We start from the raw sequence: 15,599 nt of genomic DNA, 5'->3' as shown, positions 1-15,599 counted from the left end.
CGATCGCTGTAAAATTGTCTAGTTAAACAGAGAAAAAGTGGTATCGCAACGGCGCGGTCAGCGCTACAGGCGTAGCGCCAAGCACAGGCAGGGACTGCTTCCAGACGCGGCACAAAGTATTTTCACTAAACTAACTGTAACTATTTACCTACTACGCGTACAACCTTCAAATTTACACACGTTAGGGACGAACACTCACAAAGGCACTATGCCAAATTTCATCCCGATCGCAACACTCTTTCCCGGTGAAACCGACTAAGACGCGGGACCCGAAAACACGCGCGTGCGTCCAGTGCGAGGGACAGCGGGACAGCGGGAATCTCGTTAATCCATTCATGCGCGTCACTAATTAGATGACGAGGCATTTGGCTATTACATAGCCGTCTTTATTCAATGAAATTGAATAACACATATACATATACATGGTGTGTGGCAGGTGTTCCTCGCCAATGTCCACCACCGGGGTGGGGACTTACAGGGCGATACCACAAGAAAAGTTAAAAACTAATGTACATATATACGTGCGGAAAAAAAAACACAAATTAAAGACACAAAGAAGAAAGAACCAAGACGGATTATTCCTCCTGTGGATAGGCCCCAGGAGTCAAGGCGAAGAAAATAACCAGCAGCCTAGCCGACGCCGACACGTTGCTTCGGACTAGGAGCCGTCATACGCTCGAAGATTTTGTAACTTTTGCAGCAGCTCTGTAGTATACGGGTGCTCAGCACCGCCAGTTCTCGGGGTCGGAAGCCTAAGGCGGCGAGATCCCTCGCCGACGCTGGAGACCATACACCCCTCCAGTTCAACGTCGCAGTGGACACAGTCACCTCCTCAACGTCACGGTGCAGGTTGGAGATGGCACGCCGGATGGACGGCGTGTCGTAGTAGGCCGCCTTCTGGGAATGACACCAGTCGAGCCGGAGATGGTCTCCGACTATCTGGGCGTCGACCACGCGGGCGATGCCGTCTTTGACCGCCACCACGTCAGGCTTGCGGATGCCCTCAGGTGTTCGGAGGTGGGGCTCCACGGAGACATTGAAGCCCCTCTGCGCGAGTCCACGGGCGACATAACGCACAACAGCGTCATGGCGCTTGACCCGGGACCCGTGCGTCCTAAAGCAAGCCTGAAGTACGTGGTTGGCGGTCTCCACAGCCTGGCACCCCGCGCGGCATCTGGTGTCCGCCTCCCACCCGCGACTGCGCCGTGCCTTCGTAGGGAAGGCGTTGATGCGGGCGCGGAGGGCGTCGATGTATTCACGCCCAGATAGCAGGCGACTGGTGTCGGCGACCCACTGATGTTGGCCACTGACGGCGGCAGAGGATGACAGCGCCGCACCGTCAATGGCGATGTGTAGGCGCGCCGACCACATTTCCCCAACCTGCGTTGACGACTTGAGGAGGTGGCCCTCCCACGTTAAGTGGCGCTCCAGCACCTCGATCTCACGCTGCACCTCATCCAGGCCTGCACCGTCGCAGGCTGGCCCTATCTTCTTCAGCGCCAGGAGACGGGACCGACGGAGCGTTGGACCCATCCAAAGGCAAGATGGAATGCCGAGACCCCCCTGGGCAACAGGAGCGTGGAAGTATCCCAGGGGGGTGTCTGCCGGAAGGCGGAACCATCTCCTGACGGCGGCCCGGATGGTGACGTCGGCCGACTTCAAGGCACCCACCCGGGTGCGGCTGAGGGCCAGCCCATGGTACAGGCCAGGGAGAAGTACGTTGGTGAGAGCGTGCAGGCGCTGTTGCGGCTTCAGCGGAGCTCGGGAGATGACGTCAAGCTGCTCCACCAGGTGGCGACGTGGATTGAAGACACAGTGACCCGCCGTGGAAAATTGCAGCCCCAGGTACCGGAAGGTTTCACCCACACGCAGGGCAAGCATGGTGGTATTGCCTGCTGTGAAGGTGACATTGCTGTCCACCTTCACCTTCTTCTCGCGCCCTGACGCTACTAAGGCGAGGGTGAAACACTTCCGGGCGTTGATCTGCAGTCCCAGGTGGGCGAGGGCTGCGGTAGCTGCATCGATGAGGGACTGCAAGCTCCTCGGGGTCGCTGCAAACAGCAAGACGTCATCTGCAAAGGCCGCAGCGTTGACTCTGCGACCGAGGATCCGAGCTCCGATGTGGGAGGGCAGTTGGAATAAAACGTAGTCCACCGCAAAGTTGAACAGGAGGGGGGAGAGGGGATCGCCCTGGCGAACGCCCCGTGCTGCCTGCACAGACACGCCCACGCTGGCGCCGTCCGCTATCACTGTCGTGCTGCCCTCGTAGCACCGCTCGACATACTCGACAAAGCAATCCGGCAGGCCATGCGCCTTCAGCACGGGGCGAAGGGCAGCATGATCTACCGAATCGAATGCCTTAGATACGTCGATCGATGCCACAAAGACAGAGCGGCAGGAGCGAACTGCGTCGGTGAGAGCAGTGTCCAAGATGAAAGTGTTTTCTAACATCCCATCCCGAGGGATGAATGCCCGCTGACGTTCGTCCACAGCACATGCGCGCATCAGGCGTGACGCGAGAACCTTGTGAAAGGTCCGCGCCAGCACCGAGCAGACTGTAATGGGGCGAAAGTCAGCGGGGGATGTTGGTGCAGCCGTTTTCGGGAGAAGGGACGTCCGCGCGCGAAGCAGGCGTTCCGGAAGGGCGCGGGCCAGAAGGAAGAGGTTCATCACTTTCACCAGGACTTCGTGCGGCAGGCGCCGCAACTCCGCTGGGGTAAAGCCGTCCGGCCCGGCCGCTGATCCCCTGGGGGGCAACGCGGCGTCGACCAAACCCTTCTCCGCGTCAGCCCTCCAGGGCCTCGCTGGAGTATTTGCTACTACCACCAAGATCTGCACCGACGGCGGCTCCAGGCAGGCTCACGCCCAGACCCTTCTGCGCCCACCGCCGCGACCCTCCTACTCGTCAGGGCTTCGCGGCCGGCCGCAAGGACCGGCCATGACTGCCAGACTGACGGCCGAGTATAGGCACGACGCTTCAGCGCCATCCATTTTCAGGGCTAGTTGCTTCGACAGGTGAGTTGTTACACACTCCTTAGCGGATTCCGACTTCCATGGCCACCGTCCTGCTGTCTTAAGCAACCAACGCCTTTCATGGTTTCCCATGAGCGTCGATCCGGGCGCCTTAACTCGGCGTTTGGTTCATCCCACAGCGCCAGTTCTGCTTACCAAAAGTGGCCCACTTGGCACTCCGATCCGAGTCGTTTGCTCGCGGCTTCAGCATATCAAGCAAGCCGGAGATCTCACCCATTTAAAGTTTGAGAATAGGTTGAGGTCGTTTCGGCCCCAAGGCCTCTAATCATTCACTTTACCGGATGAGACTCGTACGAGCACCAGCTATCCTGAGGGAAACTTCGGAGGGAACCTGCTACTAGATGGTTCGATTAGTCTTTCGCCCCTATACCCAGCTCCGACGATCGATTTGCACGTCAGAATCGCTACGGACCTCCATCAGGGTTTCCCCTGAATTCGTCCTGGCCAGGCATAGTTCACCATCTTTCGGGTCCCAACGTGTACGCTCTAGGTGCGCCTCACCTCGCAATGAGGACGAGACGCCCCGGGAGTGCGGAGGCCGCCGCCCCGTGAAGGGCGGGGAAGCCCCATCCTCCCTCGGCCCGCGCAAGGCGAGACCTTCACTTTCATTACGCCTTTAGGTTTCGTACAGCCCAATGACTCGCGCACATGTTAGACTCCTTGGTCCGTGTTTCAAGACGGGTCGTGAAATTGTCCAAAGCTGAAGCGCCGCTGACGGGAGCGATTATTCCGCCCGAGAGCATCCCGAGCCAACAGCGGCGCGGGTCCGGGGCCGGGCCAGGTAGGTCCGTCATCCGGGAAGAACCGCGCGCGCTTTCCGGGAGCCCGAGCGCCCAAAGGGGTAAATCGACTCCTCCAGATATACCACCGGGCAGCCAGCCAGGACACCGGGGCTCTGCCCAACAGACGCGAACCGAGGCCCGCAGAAGGACAGGCTGCGCACCCGGGCCGTAGGCCGGCACCCAGCGGGTCGCGACGTCCTACTAGGGGAGAAGTGCGGCCCACCGCAAACCAGAACGGAACCACCCCGCGGCAAGTGGAAAGGCAACCGGACACGACCCCGCCGCGGATTGCTCCGCGCGGGCGGCCGGCCCCATCTGCCGAGGGCGGAGGCCAGTGGCCGGATGGGCGTGAATCTCACCCATTCGACCTTTCGGACTTCTCACGTTTACCCCAGAACGGTTTCACGTACTTTTGAACTCTCTCTTCAAAGTTCTTTTCAACTTTCCCTCACGGTACTTGATCGCTATCGGTGTCGTGGTCATATTTAGTCAAAGATGGAGTTTACCACCCACTTGGAGCTGCACTCTCAAGCAACCCGACTCGAAGGAGAGGTCCCGCCGGCGCTCGCACCGGCCGCTACGGGCCTGGCACCCTCTACGGGCCGTGGCCTCCTTCAAGTTGGACTTGGGCTCGGCGCGAGGCGTCGGGGTAGTGGACCCTCCCAAACACCACATGCCACGACAGGCGGCAGCCTGCGGGGATCGGTGCTGGACTCTTCCCTGTTCGCTCGCCGCTACTGGGGGAGTCCTTGTTAGTTTCTTTTCCTCCGCTTAGTAATATGCTTAAATTCAGCGGGTAGTCTCGCCTGCTCTGAGGTGGTTGTACGAGGTGTCGCACGCCACACCGCCAGCCGGCTGTGCACGCTACCGAGTAAGTACCGGTATGCAAACCGCCAGGTGACGGGCGCGCATCGCACGTTTAAGGAGACGCGGCCGGCCCCACAGGCGGCCCGACACTCCCAGGTCTGCGAAGCGGGGCAAACGCCGCGCGCTTCAGTATACGTAGCCGACCCTCAGCCAGACGTGGCCCGGGAACGGAATCAATGGACCGCAATGTGCGTTCGAAACGTCGATGTTCATGTGTCCTGCAGTTCACATGTCGACGCGCAATTTGCTGCGTTCTTCATTGACCCACGAGCCGAGTGATCCACCGTCCTGGGTGATCTTTTCATAGTTTCCACTGTCTCTTTCAAGACAGTTGCATAGGCGGGACTGAGGCGTGTGGCGGCCCCTGTTCCAGCGTTCCGTGTCCAACGGCCTCACGGCCGATGGGCGTCGTACGGCTCCACACCGGAGCGGACAGGCACTCGGGCGAAAGTCATTCTAAACCGGCGCCAGGCGCCAGGTGCCGCAGGCCAGCCGCTCCAGCGCTTCAGCGCTCGTACCACACAACATTGCCGTTAGTTTTGAGACGAACGCGTGGTTCCGCACGCGGCGCACGGCTACTGCGAGCCGTACAGGTAGCTGCGTGTTGCGTGACGCGACACGCACATCGAAAGACATGCAGTCTAGTCGGTAATGATCCTTCTGCCGGTCCACCTACGGAAACCTTGTTACGACTTTTACTTCCTCTAATTGATCAAGTTTGGTCATCTTTCCGGTAGCATCGGCAACGACAGAGTCAATGCGGCGTACCAGTCCGAAGACCTCACTAAATCATTCAATCGGTAGTAGCGACGGGCGGTGTGTACAAAGGGCAGGGACGTAATCAACGCGAGCTTATGACTCGCGCTTACTGGGAATTCCTCGTTCATGGGGAACAATTGCAAGCCCCAATCCCTAGCACGAAGGAGGTTCAGCGGGTTACCCCGACCTTTAGGCCTAGGAAGACACGCTGATTCCTTCAGTGTAGCGCGCGTGCGGTCCAGAACATCTATGGGCATCACAGACCTGTTATTGCTCAATCTCGTGCGGCTTGAAGCCGCCTGTCCCTCTAAGAAGAAAAGTAATCGCTGACAGCACGAAGGATGTCACGCGACTAGTTAGCAGGCTAGAGTCTCGTTCGTTATCGGAATTAACCAGACAAATCGCTCCACCATCTAAGAACTGCCATGCACCACCACCCCCCGAATCAAGAAAGAGCTATCAATCTGTCAATCCTTCCGGTGTCCGGGCCTGGTGAGGTTTCCCGTGTTGAGTCAAATTAAGCCGCAGGCTCCACTCCTGGTGGTGCCCTTCCGTCAATTCCTTTAAGTTTCAGCTTTGCAACCATACTTCCCCCGGAACCCAAAAGCTTTGGTTTCCCGGAGGCTGCCCGCCGAGTCATCGGAGGAACTGCGGCGGATCGCTGGCTGGCATCGTTTATGGTTAGAACTAGGGCGGTATCTGATCGCCTTCGAAGCTCTTACTTTCGTTCTTGATTAATGAAAACATACTTGGCAAATGCTTTCGCTTCTGTTCGTCTTGCGACGATCCAAGAATTTCACCTCTAACGTCGCAATACGAATGCCCCCGCCTGTCCCTATTAATCATTACCTCGGGTTCCGAAAACCAACAAAATAGAACCGAGGTCCTATTCCATTATTCCATGCACACAGTATTCAGGCGGGCTTGCCTGCTTTAAGCACTCTAATTTGTTCAAAGTAAACGTGCCGGCCCACCGAGACACTCAATAAAGAGCACCCTGGTAGGATTTCAACGGGGTACGCCTCGGGACGCACGAGCACACACGAGGCGGTCGCACGCGTTCGGCTCGCCCCACCGGCAGGACGTCCCACAATACATGCCAGTTAAACACCGACGGGCGGTGAACCAACAGCGTGGGACACAAATCCAACTACGAGCTTTTTAACCGCAACAACTTTAATATACGCTATTGGAGCTGGAATTACCGCGGCTGCTGGCACCAGACTTGCCCTCCAATAGATACTCGTTAAAGGATTTAAAGTGTACTCATTCCGATTACAGGGCCTTGGATGAGTCCCGTATCGTTATTTTTCGTCACTACCTCCCCGTGCCGGGAGTGGGTAATTTGCGCGCCTGCTGCCTTCCTTGGATGTGGTAGCCGTTTCTCAGGCTCCCTCTCTGGAATCGAACCCTGATTCCCCGTTACCCGTTACAACCATGGTAGGCGCAGAACCTACCATCGACAGTTGATAAGGCAGACATTTGAAAGATGCGTCGCCGGTATGAGGACTGTGCGATCAGCCCAAAGTTATTCAGAGTCACCAAGGCAAACGGACCGGACGAGCCGACCGATTGGTTTTGATCTAATAAAAGCGTCCCTTCCATCTCTGGTGGGGACTCTGTTTGCATGTATTAGCTCTAGAATTACCACAGTTATCCAAGTAACGTGGGTACGAAGTAAGGAACCATAACTGACTTAATGAGCCATTCGCGGTTTCACCTTAATGCGGCTTGTACTGAGACATGCATGGCTTAATCTTTGAGACAAGCATATGACTACTGGCAGGATCAACCAGGGAGCTGCGTCAACTAGAGCTGAGCAGCCGGCCGGCCGGGAATGTGTCCCGGGGGCCCGCGCGAACACGCAAGCGTCCGCTCAATTATTCTGCAAACAGGAGGAGGCTGAGCTGCCCTGCACAATACACCTCGAAACCCTCTCAGGTCCTGGCGGCGCGCAGCGCCGTCCTAAGTACTTGGTCGGGTTCGAGAGAGGCGCAATCGCCCGGAGTTAGGCGAGTAGACGCTTTAGGTGCGACCACCCGTGCTCCCAACTGAACTTGCCGCTGCCGACAGAGGCCCGGGAGCGTGCTGTCGTGGCATTGCCGGCGGGAGATAACACGCGCCACCTACGGTGACCGGCAGCTCCAACGCCAGCGCCACAGAAGGACATAAGCCCCACTTGGGTGCCGAAGCGAACTCTCCCAGCACAGCGCACGCGCCAACACGTCCGCACAGCTGCGATACAAACCACCTGCGAGAACCGCTGTGGCGACCGAGCAGCAGACGGCGTCGCGGCGCCGAGCGCCGGGCGGCGGCGCATCCTCAGCGCACACAGTTCTCAATCGGACCAGCACACTGCAGATGGCCACCGCGGTTCGCACCGGGTCCGCGAGGACCTTCTTTGGCCGCAAGGCGTCGCGCGCAGGGTGCGCCGGCGCGCAACTGCGCCGCCTGCCGCGTCCGTCGGCCGGCGCGCCTGCCACTGGCCGCCCCCACCAGCCGGCTGTAGCGCGTCTGCCCACGCAGCGCGCTGTCAGCACGCCAGGCGGCCCCCCCTCACTGGCAGGGGACGGTCCCACCCAGCCACCGCCGCGTATCGCTTCACACCCAGATGCCATTCACGTTCGTGGGCATGGTGGGTATCGCTGAAACAACCGGTTAATAACTCAACCGATTGTCGCCGTCACTGATTCACCTCTAGCGAGAACAACCGCACCACAACGGGTTACCAGTTGTTCATTTGCGTAATTTCACCAGCAAAAGTAGACGTCCATCGCCATTTGCAACGTCAACGAGTATTGCATGCCTGTGTCAGGTGTCACAACACACTTCGTCTGCCCACATACACGCAACAAACTATATTGCGACGGTTGTAGTTAGGCAACACTACACTAATTTAACGAGTCGCATAACAATTACAGAGCAGGTTAAGGCACAACGTGCGTCAGGCTAAGGAACAATATGGGTTAGGTTAAGGGGCAACATGGGTTAGGTTAAGGGGCAACATGGGTTAGGTTAAGGGGCAACATGTGTTAGGTTAAGGCACAATGTAGGTTAGGTTAAGGCAGAACGTAGGTTAAGTTAAGGCACAATGTAGGTTAGGTCAAGGCACAACGTAGGTTAGGTCATGGCACAACATAGGTTAGGTCAAGGCGCAACATAGGTTAGGTTAAGGCGCAACGTAGGTTAGGTTAAGGCGCAACGTAGGTTAGGTTAAGGCGCAACGTAGGTTAGGTTAAGGCGCAACGTAGGTTAGGTTAAGGCGCAACGTAGGTAAGGTTAAGGCGCAACGTAAGTTAGGTTAAGGCGCAACGTGGGTTAGGTTAAGGCGCAACGTAGGTTAGGTTAAGGCGCAACGTAGGTTAGGTTAAGGCACAACGTAGTTTAGGTTAAGGCACAACGTAGGTTAGGTTAAGGCACAACGTAGGTTAGGTTAAGGCACAACGTAGGTTAGGTTAAGGCACAACATAGGTTAGGTTAAGGCACAATGTAGGTTAGGTTAAGGCACAACGTAGGTTAGGTTAAGGCACAACGTAGGTTAGGTTAAGGCACAACATAGGTTAGGTTAAGGCACAACGTAGGTTAGGTTAGGACACAATGTAGGTTAGGTTAAGGTACAATGTAGGTTAGGTTAAGGCACAATGTAGGTTAGGTTAAGGCACAATGTAGGTTAGGTTAAGGCACGATATAGGTTAGGTTAAGGTACTATATAGGTTAGGTTAAGGTACGATATAGGTTAGGTTAAGGTACGATATAGGTTAGGTTAAGGTACGATATAGGTTAGGTTAAGGTACGATATAGGTTAGGTTAAGGTACGATATAGGTTAAGTTAAGGTATGATATAGCTTAGGTTAAGGTACAATAGAGCTTAGGTTAAGGTACAATAGAGCTTAGGTTAAGGTACAATATAGCTTTGGTTCAGATACACATTGTTGTAAGGAAAGGTGTATTTGGGGGGGGCGGCAGGTTCGTTGATAGTGATTATCGTAAGTGGATGCCTGCCGCATCACCCGATTTGTCACGTCAGGATGCACTTTTGGCTCATGACAGGCGGCGCTCCGATTCCATGGTTGTGGCAGACCTGTGTCTTTCATTCCTGCCATTGTTTGTGTGCTGTGACAGGAGGCAGTATTGTGATGTTGGGTGCACCCCTGTGTAGGACATGTGTGGGTGTTCGTGGCTTAGCTGAGCAATGGCGGATGTCGGAAGGGTGGGATATTCTGTTTTCTGGGTGGACCTCCCAGTCTGGTTATGATAGTGTGGATTGTGTAATGTGGCGGAGAGGATGCACTGGATGTTCTTCCATGCTGGTGGTTAGATATTGTGTGTGTGCCTGTTACAGGCAGAGAGTAGTGTGTGATAAGAGTGTCTGGCTGACGTGTGGTTCTCATTGTGTGCAGAGTCTTTCAGCATGTATAGGGACAGTTGTATATATTATCTGTATTCTGATGGCTCTGCATCAATTACTAATCAGTGCCGTGTATACGGTTACTCTGGTTCCAGTCGAAACTGTTCTATCTCTGTATATTAGTGACACTGCGGCTCCACTATGTTGCTACCCCTGTCGGCCGTTTCCCCCAGTGTATGGCAAATGATTATCAGCAATCAGTCTATTAGTCAATACCGGTAGTGTGACGACGTCAGATGTCCGGGATGGGGGAAGCTACACCCTTCCCGTGGGTCAGGGCCTAGAAAGACTCTTCCCACGCAGGAGGCTCGGACTGTCGTTACTCTTCCGAGAAATATATTTGCCCAACGTTTTTTGCGACTGCGAGTGCAACGCCCACGGGTACCGACATGGATGGGGCGCTTCCTAGCTGATCGCTCAGCATCGGAGAAATATATTTGCCCAACGTTTTTTGCGACTGCGAGTGCAACGCCCACGGGTATCGACATGGATGGGGCGCTTCCTAGCTGATCGCTCAGCATGGGAATCCGTACAGTGAGCAATGCGATCGCGTCTGTAGCTTGTACGTGGTACAGCTCGCAGCACATGTACAGGGACAGCGGGAATGTCGCATATTGGACATAACTCTTTTTCTTTTTTTTTTACTTTATTGTAATTTTGACACCTGAACAAACCCGGTAGGCTGGCAGCAGCACAATACGCCGCTCTTCAGCCGAAGAGAGTACATGAAGATAAACAAAGAAGAGACATTACATAGAAAAACGGCGGGAAAAAACAGGAGACACAAGAATATAAAAGCACAAGAAGCCGTTCACACTTGATGACAATCCACACTATGAACCGGAGACCCGACGCACAAACACTGAAGAAGACGATGTCACTGGTGAACAATGGAGCGTGACGGCGAAACGGAACACTAAACATGACGGCACACACGATACACTGATGGCGGTGATCTCCGGCGCGCGAATGTCCACGGAGCGTGTGCGAGTCCGGGGACCTGCCAAGAGGGCAACAGGGATGAGGAGGCGGAGAGGGGAGGAAAAGAGGATGCCACGGCTTAGGAGACGGGGACAGGAGGATAGGGACAGGGGAGGGGGGGCCCGGGGGACGAGGAACGAGAAAAGGAGGAGGGAGGGAAAAGGGAGAGAAGGGAGGGAGGGTGCCCTGAGGAGCAAGCACAGGAGGAGGGCGGGAGGATCAAAGTTGGTAGGAGGGGTAGATGGAGGGGAGGAGGGCATCATCAGGGAGGGGGAGCTGGCGGAAGCCACCTTGGGAGAGGGTAAGGAGGGTGGAGAGATGGAGACCGGGTGGGACATGGGAGTACAGGCGCGGCAGCGGTCGGGGGTGGGAGAGGATCGGGGAGACGAGCGGGTGAGGTGGATTGAGTTTACGGGAGGCGTATAGGATTCGTATCCTTTCGAGGAAGAGGAGGAGGTGGGGGAAGGGGATAAGGTCATACAGGATCCGCGTGGGGGAAGGGAGACGGATGCGATAGGCAAGGCAGAGAGCATGGCGTTCAAGGATTTGGAGGGATTTATAAAAGGAAGGGGGGGCGGAGATCCAGGCTGGATGGGTGTAACAGAGGATAGGGCGGATAAGGGACTTATAGGTGTGGAGGATGGTGGAGGGGTCCAGACCCCACGTTCGGCCGGAAAGGAGCTTGAGGAGACGGAGTCAGGAACGTGCCTTGGCTTGGATTGTCTGGAGATGGGGAGTCCAAGAGAGGCGACGGTCGAGGGTGATGCCCAGGTACTTAAGGGTGGGGGTGAGAGCAATGGGACGGCCATAAACGGTGAGATAGAAATCAAGGAGGCGGAAGGAGGGAGTGGTTTTGCCTACAATGATCGCCTGGGTTTTGGAAGGATTGACCTTGAGCAACCACTGGTTGCACCAAGCGGTGAACCGGTCAAGATGGGATTGGAGAAGGCGTTGGGAGCGTTGCAGGGTGGGGGCAAGGGCAAGGAAGGCGGTGTCATCGGCAAACTGGAGAAGGTGGACGGGGGGTGACGGCGGCGGCATATCCGCCGTGTACAACAAGTACAGAAGGGGGGAGAGGACGGAGCCTTGGGGCACACCGGCGGAGGGGAAAAAGGTGTAGGAATCGGTATTATGGATGGTGACATGGGAAGGACGGCGGGAGAGAAAGGAACCGATCAGACGAACGTAGTTAAGGGGAAGGGCGAAGGTTTGGAGCTTGAAGAGGAGACCGGAATGCCATACGCGGTCATATGCGCGTTCGAGGTCAAGAGAGAGGAAGATTGCGGAGCGACGGGAATTGAGCTGTTCGGAAAGGAGATGAGTGAGGTGAAGGAGAAGATCGTCGGAAGAGAAGGACGGCCGAAAGCCACACTGGGTAACGGGGAGGAGGCGGTGCTGGCGGAGATGCAGGTGGATGCGGCGGGTGAGGATAGATTCCAGGACCTTGCTGAAGACCGAGGTAAGGCTGATGGGACGGTAGGAGGAGACGGCGGACGGCGGTTTGCCAGGTTTGAGGAACATGAGGATACAGGAGGTTTTCCACAGGTCGGGGTAGTAACCGGTGGACAGGACTACATTGTAGAGCCTGGCCAGGGTGGAGAGAAAAGAGACAGGAGCTTCACGAAGGTGACGGTAGGTGACACGATCGTGACCAGGAGCGGTGTTTCGTTTGGTGCGGAGTGTATTGATGAGATCCTGTGTGGTGATGGGGGCATTAAGGTCCGTGTGTGGAATGTTGTCCAAGTACTGGAAACCAGGAGCGAGGGGAGGGACTGAGGTGTCAGTTCGATCGCGGATATCTGGGAAGAGGGAGTAATCGAACTGGGGATCATCAGGGATGGAAAACACATCGGACAGGTAGGAGGCAAAGTGATTGGCCTTACTAAGGGCGTCAGGGAAGGGGTGATCATCGTGGAGAAGAGGATAGTAGGGGGAGGGTTTAGTTCCGGTAAGGCGACGGAAGGCGGTCCAGAACTTGGAAGAGTTTATAGGGAGGGTAGCATTTAAGCGGGTGCATGTCTGTCGCCAGTCCCGGCGTTTCTTGGCCGCGAGCAAATTTCGAATGTGTCGCTGTAGTTGCCGGTGGCGTCGTAGGGTGTCCGGGTCACGCGTGCGGAGGAAGGCACGGTAGAGACGACGGGATTCACGGAGGAGGAGGACGGCCTGTGGTGGTAAGGTAGGACGGTGGGGGTGGATGGCAACAGTAGGGACGTGGGCCTCCACGGCCTCAGACAAGGTCTGCTGGAGAAAGGAAGTGGCATGGGTGACATCATCGGGACGGCGGTAGGCGAGAGGGTGGCTATCGACCTGAGTGGAGAGGGTATCCCGGTAGGCATTCCAGTTGGCACGGGAATAGTCATGGATGTACTTAGGGGGAGGGTCATGACGAGGGTCGGGGCGGGGGCGACGGCCGTCTGAAACGGTGAGGAGGACAGGGAGATGGTCGCTACCAAGAGGCTCCAGGACATCCACCGTAATGCGACCAAGGAGGTTGGGGGAGGAGAGGAGAACATCGGGAGTGGAGTTGGATTCGGGACGGGTGTGCTGGGGGATGGGGATGAGGTCGCCTTGAAGGGAGGAGAGGAACCGATGCCACCGCCGTAACTGGGCAGCGGAGCGACTATGGATGTTGAGGTCGGCAGCGATCACATAGGAGGAGAAGGTACGGTCGATGTGGGAGAGGAAGTCGAAAGGAAGAGGGGCGTTGGGGCGGACATAGATGGTGCCACAGGTAATGGTAAGGCCGGGGAAGAAGAGACTAAGGATCAGGTGTTCGGTGGGGTCGGGAAGGAGAGGCTGGAGCCGAACGGGGATCTGGCGGTGGTGGCCAATGGCAACTCCGCCACGCGCAACTGGGAGGGGATTATCGGAGCGGTGGAGGAGATAGGGGGAGGTGTGGATGGAGTGGTGGGGTTGGAGGAAGGTTTCATTGAGGAGGAAGGCATCCACACGGTGGGTAGCAAGGGTGTGCAGGAAGAGGTTCTTGTTGGCGGGAAGGGAGCGGATATTGTTGAAAAGGATACGATGCTGTCGCGCCATGATAAGGACTTAGACGAGGGTGTCAAGGCGGGAGAAGGTGAAATGGGCCTGCTTATTGGAAAAGGTGGCGTACATCTTAAGATGGAATATGGAACGGGCGGCGAGGGAGATCTGTTGTAAGGTGTGGGGGCGCTGAAAGGGATGGACGTTTTGGAGGACAATGGTGAGGAACCTGATGATGTCCTCAGCAGTGGGGGGGGACGAAGGAAATTGCCAGGAGGGGTGGGGGCGTCCAGGGGATGGACAGGTACGGTGAGTTCAGGAGCGGTGGGAGGGGGTCGGGCTTTACACTTCTGGGAGTAGGTGGGGTGGGGGAGGCTGCAGGTATTACAGGAGGGAGGGGATTGGAGGTGCGGGCACTGCCGGAGGAAGTGCGCTTGCCGCCAATGCGGGCAGGTGGGGGCCTCGCGGCACTCTGCTGTTGGATGTGCATTGTAGCGCAGACACCTCTGGCAGCGCAGGGATTGAGGGGGGGAACGGGAGGGGTCGACCTTGTATCGCTGATTGAAGAGGAGGGCACCCTCCTTCAGGAGACGGTCAATGGAGGGGGCGTCCTCAGAGAAAACCCGCATAAGGCGGGTGGGGCCGGTCGCGTTGAAAATGCGGCGGACTGCCCGCACCTCCAGGGTGGGATGGGCCTTCAACTCCGCCAGCACCTCCTCCTCCGTGATCGACGGGCTAAGCCGAGTGATCACGGCGGTGAGGGTCGGCGGGCGACGCGGGGGTTGGGGTTGGCGGGTAGGAGATGGGGAGGGAGCAGGGGTGAGGGAGGCGTGAGGACCAAAACGGGTGATGGGGAGGCGGGAGAGGATGTCAGTATGGAGGGTTGGGCTGGGGGAGGAGATAAGAACAGAATCCCGTCTGGGAGTAAGGAGAGAGATGGGGGCGCCGGGGAAATGTTGGCGGAGGAGGAGGGAGAGATTCCGGGCCTCGAGGAAGGAAGGATCAGGACGGGACAGGAGATATTTGTAGAGACCGGGTGGGGAGGAGGAGGAGGAGGGAGCGGGGCCTGGTGGGGAGACGTCCATGGCATTGTGGGGTGGGGATGGGGGGCGGGGTGGAGCCTTTTTAGGAGCAGAGGAAGTGGAGGCGCCACTAGGGCGTTTGACAGCGGCAGATGGGCGGGTGGTGACAGGAGGGACGGGAACGATGGGGAGGTGGTGCGAAGGGACAGGTCCCGGCACGGACGCAGCAGTCGGCGCCGGAGATAGTGACTGTGACGGTGCAGGCGAATGTGGCAGTGATGGTGATGGTGACGACGATGACGGTGGCGGCAGTGGCGGTGGCGGCGGTGGCGGCGGTGATTGTCATGGTGATGGTGATGGTGATGGTGATGGCGACGGGGAGAGCTGGGCGTGGGCAGTGGCCCGACGGGCCACCACCCTAGCCGGAGCTGCAGTGACAGGCTGGGGGAGTGGGGGGAAAGGATCAGAACGAGAGGAAGAGGCGGGAGAGGGGGCGACAAAGAGCGAGGACGAAGGGATAGAGAGGAGGGGAGGGATGGAAGGAGGGGGGTGGGACTGGGCACACCAAGTGATAGTGGTGGAGGCGGCGGAAGGGGACGTATACACGATGGCGGTGGTGGTAGTAGTGACGGTGGTGGTGGGGGCGGACATGACGACAAGAAGAAGAAAGAAAAAACACAGCACTACAAGGACAGGACACACACTGGGAGACGACGGACGGCGACGGCGACGGCGACGGCGACGGCGACGGCGACGGCGACGGCG

The 15,599-nt window shown here is 57.2% G+C and overlaps 1 non-coding gene and 1 pseudogene across 1 annotated transcript; both read right to left on the bottom strand.

Annotated features, from left to right (window-relative positions):
* Nucleotides 1-4,822: 4,822 nt before the first annotated feature.
* On the bottom strand, nucleotides 4,823-4,977 carry LOC126476489 (5.8S ribosomal RNA; annotated as a pseudogene).
* Nucleotides 4,978-5,331: 354 nt separating this feature from the next.
* Nucleotides 5,332-7,240, bottom strand: LOC126476951 (small subunit ribosomal RNA). Its single transcript, XR_007587381.1, has one exon. It is a non-coding gene; the product is annotated as a small subunit ribosomal RNA (ribosomal RNA).
* Nucleotides 7,241-15,599: the final 8,359 nt, after the last annotated feature.

Source organism: Schistocerca serialis, chromosome 4, assembly GCF_023864345.2.
Source record: "Schistocerca serialis cubense isolate TAMUIC-IGC-003099 chromosome 4, iqSchSeri2.2, whole genome shotgun sequence".
NCBI classification, from domain to species: domain Eukaryota; kingdom Metazoa; phylum Arthropoda; class Insecta; order Orthoptera; family Acrididae; genus Schistocerca; species Schistocerca serialis.
The sequence above is the reverse complement of the archived record's forward strand: the minus strand, read 5'-3'. Positions and strand labels throughout refer to the sequence as shown.